The sequence below is a fragment of the Myotis myotis genome, unplaced genomic scaffold (genome assembly GCF_014108235.1).
Source record: "Myotis myotis isolate mMyoMyo1 unplaced genomic scaffold, mMyoMyo1.p scaffold_m19_p_41, whole genome shotgun sequence".
NCBI classification, from domain to species: domain Eukaryota; kingdom Metazoa; phylum Chordata; class Mammalia; order Chiroptera; family Vespertilionidae; genus Myotis; species Myotis myotis.
Window position 1 is genome coordinate 1 of NW_023416348.1, and position 11,168 is coordinate 11,168.

The 11,168-nt window shown below is 55.8% G+C and overlaps 1 long non-coding RNA gene across 1 annotated transcript; it reads right to left on the reverse strand.

The window, feature by feature from the left end:
• Nucleotides 1-8,447: 8,447 nt before the first annotated feature.
• On the reverse strand, nucleotides 8,448-10,883 carry LOC118655065. The gene is made up of 3 exons (XR_004967194.1): nucleotides 10,643-10,883; nucleotides 9,504-9,792; nucleotides 8,448-9,051 (listed from the first exon to the last, which is right to left on the reverse strand). It is a non-coding gene; the product is annotated as an uncharacterized LOC118655065 (long non-coding RNA).
• Between the last annotated feature and the right edge of the window lie 285 nt (nucleotides 10,884-11,168).

Sequence of the window (11,168 nt, forward strand, 5' to 3'; positions counted from 1 at the left end):
ATGCTCCCGTTCTGCATCCCTGTCCTGCCCCTTCCGGGCATGGCTGCTTCCCAGCATCGCAGAGCTGGTGCCCTGCCCCCGGGTGCCTAGGCCCTGGGGCCAAGAGAAGGCAAATCACTCTGCTCTCCGTTCCCTTCCGGTGGGCCCATCTGCCTGGAGGGAGCTCTGTCCCTTTTATCCCCCCGCCCATTTTTACCATCCAATTATTTTATTCTATAGACAAATCTTGTTTTCATGTTTACGTTGTTTAGGCAGACCGTGTACGCAATTATTTTTAAATAGAGATAAAATGCACATGCAGTGAAGTGCACACATCTGTCATGTCCAGTCGGTGCGTACATCATATATATATATCTACCTACAGAATCAGCTCCCAATCAGGAAACACAGCGTTCAGAGGCACAGGCGGCTCCTTCCCCCCCGGTCAGCCCCTGCCCCTCCTGGGCGGCCGCTCGAAGGCCTGGCCTGCCCGTCCGTGTCCCTTAGAGGAATCCTATGCGGTCTTTTGCGTGTGGCCCTTTTGTTCAGTTGTACACGCCGCCGTGTGCATTGTTGTCTGCTTTTCGGCAGCTGAGCAGCTTTGCATTGTAGGAACAGACCACGGGCTGCGTAGCCACCCACCTGTGGCTAGACATGCGGGCTGTTTCCGCCCGGGGAGTATTTTAAAGAAACCCACTGCAAACGTGGTCGTCCAGGAATCTTTCCGGACACATCCTTTCACTGTTTTCTTGGGTAAATATCTAGGGGCAGAATTCCTGGTCACCTGGCGAGTATATGCTGACCTTCCCAAGAAACCCTCTGCGTGGTCACGGTGATAGTTCACAGTGTGAGTAGAAAGGGCCAGCGCACAGTGGGTGAGCACGTGAGCATTCCCGCTGCTCTGCACAGTCACGGGCACTGGGGGTGATTGGATTTTTAAAACGTTTAGTTCTTCCCGTGGTATGAAGTGGTATCTCATTGTGATTTTAATGTGCACGTCCCTGATGAGGAAGCTTAGGCTATTAATTTCAGACGTCTGCTGGCTTACATAGCCACCTAACGCTGTCTGCGTCCTCCTAAGTGCTCCATTAGCTGCACTGCACACATTTTCTTCCTTGTTTAAATATTTCCTAATTCCCTCTGTGATTTCTCCTTTGACCCATAGATCATTTAGAAGTTTGTTGTTTAGTGTCCAAAATGTGTTGACTCTCTAGATATACTGTTATCATTGATTTCCCATTTAGTTCCACTTACTCCCATTCTTCATGATTTGAATCTTCGTATGTTCATTGAGTCTTGGTTGAGGACCCAGAACCAGCTCCATGTTGTGAACATACAATGTGCGTGTGACACAATCGTCCCGAGGTCACGCGTGGTCATTGACAGCGTTGTTCAGCGTGTCTATCTCTTACCTGACTTTGTTCATTTGTTTTATCAGTGGTGGTGGTGGGGGGGGGAGTCAGCTTTAGATTACAGCCTGAGTTCCCTTCCCGAAGCATGCTTTACATGATGCGGCTGTTTTCTTTATTTATATATTTTTTAAAAATATATTTTATTGATGTCAGAGAGGGAGAGGGAGAGAGAGAGAGAAACATCAATGATGAGAGAGAATCATTGATTGGCTGCCTCCTGCACACCCCTCAGTGGCGATCAAGCCTGTAACCGGGCATGTGCCCTGACCAGGAATCGAACCGTGACCTCCTGGTTCATAGGTCGATGTTCAACCCCTGAGCTATGCCAGCCGGGCTGGTCGTTTTCTTTAAAGACTGGTGAGGGGTGCCCAGCACATGCAGGCCGAGACCAAGCTCTGAGGCACAGCTTCCCAGGCCCTCCCGGGTCAAGCCCCACCCACACCCCAGCCTCCCTCTCACCTCGCAGTGTGATCACAGTGTCCACGGGGTCACAGCGAGGAAGGAACTCCTGGGGGGGCATGGGGAATGTCGGAGAGCAGACTACTCTGTCAGCACAAGCCCCACCCACCCAGCCACCTAAGGCCTTTGTGTTGGCGCCTAGCACTGGCCCCGTTTGGAACAGCAACTTCCAAGTATCACCTGTCGTCCGACATCCCCAGCAGGCAGAAGCACGCTCCCGGGCCAGCCTGCGGCCCCTGGCTGGTTCTCAATCCGCACAGCCAGGGCGAGGGACGCAATGTGACACCGGGACGTCAGGTGGACCGCGGGCGACGCTCCAATTCCTGAGCGGGAATTTGAGATTAGATATGTGATCTGAGTTACCTCACAGGTCGATACAGGGGGAGCCTGCTTGCGGATGAGTGATTAAGTGGCCATGCAGTTAAGCTGCTTTCGACGGGCAGTGCCCGACCTCGGAGTTATTCCTTCAGGGTCTCCGGGCCCCAGCCTCCGGCCCTCACTCAGCCAGCTCCTTCAGTGCAGAAGGCATCTCCCTTTTGCAAATGAGCTCAGCATTCCAAGCCAGGGGTCCATGCCGCCTCGTCCATGGAGCCTTCCTTGGTTTCCTTCTCAGAGTGGCTGTCCCCAGCCCGTCGCTGCCGCGGGAGAGTTGGCTCATGTCCTCCTTTACTGTGAAATGATGGAAATAAATAGAGGCTCTGCAGACAGGCTCCAGCTTACATCCTGGGTCTGCCAAGTTGGCTCGAAGATGGTAAGCGAATCAATTAACCTTTCTAAGCCTCTGTTTTCTCCTCTAAGGTAGGTTAATAATGGGAACTCCCTCGTCACGGTTGTGGGAATTAAATGAAGTGATATGTGTGATACGTGCAAAGTGCTGCAGGACCAGCCCATAGTAGGCACTCAGCCGATGTTAGTGGCTGTGCTGCGGACGGGTGACAATGATCATGTTGCTTGGTTAATTGTCTTGAATTTCAGTGATTCTTTTTACCTGTCTCCCCTTCTTTCTTTTTTTTTTTTAAAAATATTTGTATTGATTTCAGAGAGGAACAGAGAGGGAGAGAGAGATAGAAACATCAATGATGAGAGAGAATCATTGATTGGCTGCCTCCTGCACGCCCCACACTGGGGATCGAGCCCGCAACCTGGGCATGTGCCCTACCCGGGAATCAAACTATGACCTCCTGGTTCATAGGTCGATGCTCAGCCAATGAGCCACACCGGCCGGGCCCCTGTCTCCCCTTCTTAACCAGAACCTCTTAGAAGAAGGAAATGGGTCTGATTTCTGTCGCAAACACCTGTTGTGCGCCTGGGCCATGGTATACACATAGCAGATGTCTTTTAAAATGAACAATGAGATGAACCAGAATACACCCCCAGCCCTTCTCCCAGTCCTCGCACCCCCTCTCCCCTCCAGCTGCACGCAGGCGTGGGGGGGGGGGGGAGGGAGGTGGCGGAATGATGGGCGGACTGGCACCTTTGAGTTCTCGCTGAGGCTTTGTCCTTAGTTCCCTGTTCCTGTGGTTTTTCATTACAGGATGCAGGGCGGGGCGGCCGGGAGTTTTGAGCCCTGCTTCGGAAGCTGGCTTTGCCCTGCTAGTTAAACACTCCCTCCCCAGCCCCCCAAACTCCTCTCTGGATGACTGGCCGGGGAAGGGGCCGAGGGAGGGCCAAGGCCAGTCTCGCACAACCCCCATCGGTGTCCGGCCCTGGCTTCCCCTTCTTGGCACAGGACACAGACGTGTTTGTGCTGCACCCCAGGGGAGCCGCGGCCGGACAATGGTGAATGATTTATTCAGGGCCGTGGGTGTGAGTTCCCAAGTGTTGCTAAACCCATGGATGGCTGCCCTCCTTCCTCGCTGGCAGCCGGTGGTTTCCGGATGCGTCCAGGAGGAATTCCATTAGTTCCGGTGGCTTTCCAGGCGCTGTTTTATCTTTCCCGCAACCTTCCCAGCCCTTGCGGTTAGCGCTGTGCCTCCCAGCCCTCCAGCCACGGGCGACCGGCGTTATGTGCATTTTCAACGTTACAACGTCAAACTCCGTGCGTGAAAAATGTTCGAGATTAATCACAGATGGGTCCCAAACCGTTCCGTATCGGATCCTATCTCTTGGTGATCTGATCCGCCCCGGGGATGGCGTGTGTAAATGTCTACATTGGCGAGGTGTCCTCCCCGAATGGACCACGGGGCGGGGACCAATCTTCGGGGAGAACTCTGACTCCCCAGCGGCGAAGCTTGGCTCCGAATCCCCGCGTAGTAGCCCCTGTTTCTGCCCCAGGCTCCCAAACAGTTATGAACCGAGGAATTCTTCCTTTGGATGATGATGAGGTTTCAGGAAAACCCCGGACAAAGCCCGTGACGCACGGCTTCTGTGAAACGCATGGACGGGGCAGGAGCTGGTTGCCACCCTGTCTAGCTGTGGAATATATTTTGAATAGTTTTTCTAACACAAAATTGCTGAAAATGTGCTTGCTATTTGGCAGCTTTCTCTGTGCACTTGGGATACGTCTCGAGCATTTCCCTGGGTCCTTAAAGAGCTTTCTCCACCCTCCTTTTTACTGGTAGTGGGTGCAGAGTATTTCACTGACTGATTGTTCCACAATTTATTTATCCAAAATATCATCGCTGGATGTTTGGGATAATTATATGGTCATACAGTCCATTCAGGTATCTGCCCGGCGTTCAGCAGGCATCGGCCGCTGGCCAGGCCTCCTGCGGTAGGCAAGGCACACTCCCGGCCCCCTCGGAGCTCTGCGTCTGGGGAGATCTTGTGGTTGACATGCCAGAGCAAGAATTCCACCCACAGACGTTTTGGACACAGCACTGGCCATGGGGCAGCCTGCCCCAATGGGCGGGGACGCCTCCGAAAGCCTGCTGTCCCCTCACCCCAAAGCGCTCGGACCCTGACCTGCACCTGTGGGAGGCGGGCAGCGGGAGGCTCCCATCGGGCTGGGTGCCAGGATCCTCCTCTTGTTTGCCACCTCCTCCCAGGGGGCATTCCCAGTCCTGCACAGGTCAGTCTCTGCTGCCGACTCCAGGAGATCAACATCCAGGCTGGTGAGGAAGAAGCAGGAATGGGGCTTGAGCGGTGGTTGTTGGTCAATATGGAGCAATCGGCTCTCAACATCTATATATATAAAAGCCCAAGCAACCGTTAAGACCAAACGACCAAACGACCGAACAACCAGTCGCTATGACATGCACTGACCACCAGGGGGCAGACACTCAACACAGAAGCTGCCCCCTGGTGGTCAGTGCACTCTCACAGCGGGAGTGCCTCTCAGCTGACAGACCCATCCTGGCAGCCCACCAGCCTGGTGGCAGCCACTCACTCCCTCAGTAATCCTACAGGTCCAATCTCCAGAGAACGGGCCAGGCACCAATGGACCAGAGCTGCCAGCATGATCCCCGACAGCGCTGACAGCCTTGGGCACCATGGGTGCTTTTCCTCCCTAGACGCTCCAAGGAAGAAAGGATATAAAAGTGGCCACCAGGCGGCTCCCGACAACCAGGGCGAATGTCAGTGGGATGGATCCGGATCCTGGGCCGGCAAGGGCATCCCACCCCCCACCCAGAGGGCCGATCATGCCCCTCCCCCCCCATCACCACCGCACCCATGCACAAGTTCATGCACTGGGCCTCTAGTATATGCATAATTGTACATGCACAGAAGTTTGTTATAAATTTCACTGGTACAAAGGATGTGTGGACAAAAGGGGCCACAGGCTACCCAGACAGCTCAGGGAAGGCCTGTGTGGTGGCCTTGCAAACTCTAAGACAGCGGTTCTCAACCTGTGGGTCGCAACCCCTTTGGGGGTCGAACAACCCTTTCACAGGGGTCACTTAAGACCATCGGAAAAACACATATATAATTACATATTGTTTTTGTGATTAATCACTATGCTTTAATTATGTTCAATTTGTAACAATGAAAATACATCCTGCATATCAGATATTTACATTACGTTCAAAACAGTAGCAAAATTACAGTTATGAAGTAGCAACGGAAATAATTTTATGGTTGGGTCACAACATGAGGAACTGTATTAAAGGGTCATGGCATTAGGAAGGTTGAGAACCACTGCTCTAAGACCTAAAGTAACCACAACGGTCTGGAATGAAAACCTTAACTAAAAGCAGTTACGGCGGGTAGTCATGTCCTAGGCCGGTATCTTCCCTGACCAGGTCAATCTTTACCTGAACTGAGCCTATTGTCTTTTTGCATCCATGATGGCACATCGTTGGAATGTCACAGTAATTTCCCCTTTTCCAGACCCGTTAAAGCGCAGGCACCGCTCTGCAAGGCCACACATCCCCTCACTGTTAGTGAGTTAATTGACGACTGCTAACTATCCTGCCCCCACTTAAGTAAAAGAAGGGGCTGCCTGTCGGAGGGGCAGACGCACTGACTTTACTTTTTATATAACGTTATTTCTATAACTTTATTTTTTATCCAATCCCAGAGGTCTCCCCACTCTGCTTTCTCCCGCCTCCCTAATCCATCACCATTGGAGTTCATGTCGCCCACTTACGTCTCCTCTCCGGATTGTCGCGTACAGAACGCGGTGAAAAGCCGCCATTCTCCGGAACATTATCACAACCTGTTGAGGTCCTGCTTCCCGGCAACTGTGGACAGTTTGGCTCCAATAACCTCACAAAAATCCTTTCAGGTTTGAATGTCTTTTTACGTTAACAGATGTATAGGACGCAGCTGACAAATCGTTAAAGTCATCTAACTAAAACCAGGGCAATTAGGCACGGGTACTCTCACTGTCCCTCTGTTGGCACCCCGACTGGGGCCGGGGGTGGAACCCGCAACCTGGGCACGTGCCCTGGCTAGACACCGCGCCCTTTCGGTGTAGGGGCCGCGCTCTTGTAACTGAGCCTCACCGGCCAGGGCAGTTGTTCTGTATTTTGTGACGCGGTGGCACCTTGAGGCCTTGGGGACCTTGCAGCTAATTCCCAGACACGGCAAACAACGTGCTCGCCAGTCCAGGGCCCACACGCCCACCCGCCTCCTTCATCAAACTCTCACACATCCAGACATCCTTGCCCCGGGGCCCTAAATCTCCCAGGGCCTGACAGCGGGCAGCCAGGGGCCCCTACAGTCCAGACTCTGCTGGAATCGTGCAAGCCGTTCAGTCCTAAACTCACTCAATGCACCCATGTGCCTCACCCATTCCACCCCACATTACCCACGGGAGACTGTGGCCGCCCCTGCATCCGCCCACCCCGGCTGCTTCTCCCCGTGGCCCCCAGGCCCCCGCAGCGCCTTCCTCCCGAGGACTGTGAGTAACAGTTCCCAGCTGCCCTCTCCTCCCCACGTCTGTCCTCTTACCAAGCCCCATCCAAACAAAACCCTGGATACATTTGAAAACAATGAGGAGGCCAACTGGGCTCCAGTGTGTGTGTGTGTGTGTGTGTGTGTGTGTGTGTGTGTGTGTGTGTGTACTGCCCACTTTAGCTCCCAGCCCCTCCGCCCGCACCACCCACACTGGCATTCGCCTTGCCCTGCTTGCTGTCCAGTCTCCTCCATTCGGCCGGTGAACTCCCCCAAGTTGGCCCAAGTCTAGACTATGATGCTTTGAGCTAAATTCGTTCAGTTTCTGAAACACTGCTTCTGGACGCCCACTCCCCCTGCAGAGTTTTACACAAAAACTTCAGATAAGAAGAACAATTGCAACAGTCTCCAAGGCCACATGGGGCAGGGGTGGGTGCCCTGTTGGGGAGGGGGCAGGGGGAGTGTCCTGTTGGGGGGGGGCCGGAGGAGGTTCCCTGTCCAGAGGGGGAGGGGGGCTGCTTGTCAGAGGGGGCAGGGGGGCTGCCTGTCGGAGGGGGGGGCTGCCTGTCGGAGGGGGGGCTGCCTGTCAGAGGGGGGCTGCCTGTCAGAGGGGGCGGGGGGCTGCTTGTCAGACGGGGCGGGGGGCTGCCTGTCGGAGAGGGGGGCTGCCTGTCGGATGGGCAGACAGGCTGACTGCAGCTGCATCTCAGAAGCTGATGGCCCCGAGGTGCCACAGCCGCTCCTCACAGCGAGGCCGAGGGCGCAGGCCTCCGGTGCCCACATGTCAAAGGGCTCCGTGGAGCTGGTCCTGAGGCATCGGCTCTGACAGCCTCCGTGGGGAGCCCAGAGGGGAAGGCGGCCGGGAGAATGGGGACTCGAGATGCCGGGGGATTCGGGATCTTCCCTCGACAAGAAAACTGGAGTGTGTCCCCAGCGGAGCTTCGTACACCCTTTGAGTCTCAGGAGACGACGTGCCCGAGCTCGGGGAGGCGGCAGGAGCTGTGCCCCGTGAGCAGCGTGGCGTGTGCCAGCCGGGTCTCCCCAGGCCTCTGTGCCCCTGAGACATTCAGGAATGCGACCCAGGGCGGCCAGCCGGGACTCTCGCGGGCAGAGCACGTGGCACCCACAAGACACGCACGTCCGAGCGGGTCTGTCTCTCTTTTTTTTTTCTTTTTAATATATTTTATTGATTTTTTACAGAGAGGAAGGGAGAGGGATAGAGAGTTAGAAACATCGATGAGAGAGAAACATCGATCAGCTGCCTCCTGCACACCCTCTACTGGGAATGTGCCTGCAACCCAGGTACATGCCCTTGACCGGAATCAAACCTGGGACCTTTCAGTCCACAGGCCGACGCTCTATCCACTGAGCCAAGCCGGTGAGGGCGGGTCTGTCTCTGAGGTGGTCCACCAGCAAGTCCTGGGAACTGGAACCAGACCCCGGGCAGCCCTGAAGCAGCCCAGGGACTCGGAGTCAGACTCGGGGGCGGGGAGGGGGGCAGAGAGGACAAAGTGATGTTTCACCTGTGCGCCCCAAAGCCCAATCGGGTGCAAATAGGGGTTTGCAGCCAAGAAAGCAGAGGTTTACTCGGCGGGGAAATGGCGCCAAGCCCGGAGCCAAGGGGCGCTAGTGCTCACAGGCCTGGCTCCCCGCGGCTACCCGGGGGTGGGTCACCTGGGGGGAACTCATCAAGGGGTGGGGTCCTGGGCTCTGCTGACGGGTTGGGGGCAGGGCAGGGAGGGGCTGGTGGTGGCCTCGGGCCCTGGTGTCGGCTGTGCCGTTGTTCTGTCTGGTTTCCTGAGGGTGTGGTCCGCCCGGAGAGTCGTCCGCTTTCGGGGACCTGGGCCTGACACAGAACTGAAGTCAAGATGTTATCTTCAGCCCTGGCTGGTGTGGCCCAGTGGATAGAACACCAACCTGTGGACTGAAGGGTCCTGGGTTCGATTCCGGTCAAGGGCACATGTCCGGGTGGGGGGCTCAGTCCCCAGTGTGGGGCGTGCAGGAGGCAGCCGGCCAATGGTTTTCTCTCATCATTGATGTTTCTCTCTCTCTGTCCCGCTCTCTTCCTCTCTGAAATCCTTCAGAGGAGTTTGGTGCTGGATGTGTAGCAGCTGCACTGCCTCCTTTGTGGTGTTTATTCTCTAGACTCTGTTGTAGATCCAGTTTCATACATTGGGATAAAGAATAATCTCCATCATGACCAGGTGTGTTTAGGGGAAGATGTGGATAGTAATTTAGGAGTAATTAAGTTTAGGAGATGAAAATCTTGTTACTTGATGTCTGCATGTGGCCCTTGGGACCACTGTCACCGTGTCCCCACACGATGGGGGTCACCTGGAACCCGCACCTGACCCAGGGCCACATGGGGGAACCTACCTGGGTACATGATGGGGCCGAACCAAGACCGAGCACACACACGTCCAGGGCTCTTGTTTCCTTAGGTTGTCATCTCCTTGTGCAGCCGGTTCAAGTGTTCTTTCCTCACTTCCCTCTGAAACAGCCCGCCTATTTCCTAGAGTCACGGAGACGCTTTGATGAGAATGTGCAGGAGCACCAGCCATCTGTGTGTAGACTTTGTATCTTATGTCGTTCCTGAGCTTACTTTCTACTTTCATAAGTTTTCTGGTGCAGTTTTTGGGGTTATCTATGTACAACATCATGTCATCTGCATAAAGAAAAGGAGAAACATTTTTAAAAAATAAAATAAATAATGTGAAGGTCTTACTCGAGGTCGCCCAGTAAGTCAGCAACCCAATGCCAGCTCCACCCACACCTCCACACACTCCCCACCCCCAGCCACCCCGCCACCCTGCCACCCGCCACCCAGCCACCCCACCACCAGCCACCCTACCACACAGCCACCAGCCATCCCACCACCCAACCACCCTACCACACAGCCACCCCGCCACCTCGCCACCCCGCCACCCAACCACCCTACCACCCAGCCATCCAGCCATCCCACCACCCAGCCACCCTACCACACAGCCACCCAGCCATCCCACCACCCAACCACCCAACCACCCAGCCACCCTGCCACCCCGCCACCCAGCCACCCCACCACCCAGCCACCCTACCACACAGCCACCCAGCCATCCCACCACCCAACCACCCTACCACACAGCCACCCCGCCACCTCGCCACCCCGCCACCCAACCACCCTACCACCCAGCCATCCAGCCATCCCACCACCCAGCCACCCTACCACACAGCCACCTAGCCATCCTACCACCCAACCACCCAACCACCCAGCCACCCTGCCACACAGCCACCCAGCCACCCTACCACACAGCCACCCTACCACACAGCCACCCAGCCATCCTACCACCCTACCACACAGCCACCCAGCCACCCTACCACACAGCCACACAGCCATCCCACCACCCAGCCACCCCACCAGCCTCTGAATTCCAAAGAGGGAGGGAAAGTAGCCCCTTCCCCAGGGCTCTCCAGGAAAACGGGAGAATCGGCCGAAGGAGGGTTCCCTCCTTTGGACGCCGCGCCAGGATGTGGCTCACCCCACACACTCAGCTGTCGGCGAGACAAAGCCAGGGACACAGAGGCCAGTGCCCCGTCAGAGGCCACAGGAAGCCTGGCGGCAGCCCCGGCAACCTCTGAAGAGCTGCTTCCTCAGAGCCCAGCCCGGGCCCGGCCACCTCCCCCCCAGGGAGCCCCGCGTCTTCATCTTCGCAGAGAACGTCTCCCTATATGGTGCCTGTTTGCTCCGCGCTGGCGCCCAAAATAGGAGCTGGGGAAGCGGCTCCTCCGCTCACGGAGGGAAGGGCGTTTTCTAGAAAGGACGCGGTATCCTGGGATGGGACTGGGAAGGGAGCGGGCAGAGTGACAAGTGGGCCTGGCCTTGGTCATTCAGGGGGAGGCGTTCTGTCTAGGGCTGTGGCCTCCAAGCCCATTAGTCAGATGGGAAGGGGCAGGGGCAGGGCCAGGGCCGGTTGCACCGAGGTCTGGGTCTGTCCTGAAAGGATCCCAGAATCGTCTCTTCTTTAAATTAAGGTGAAATCCGTATTCACATCCATTAGCCATTTT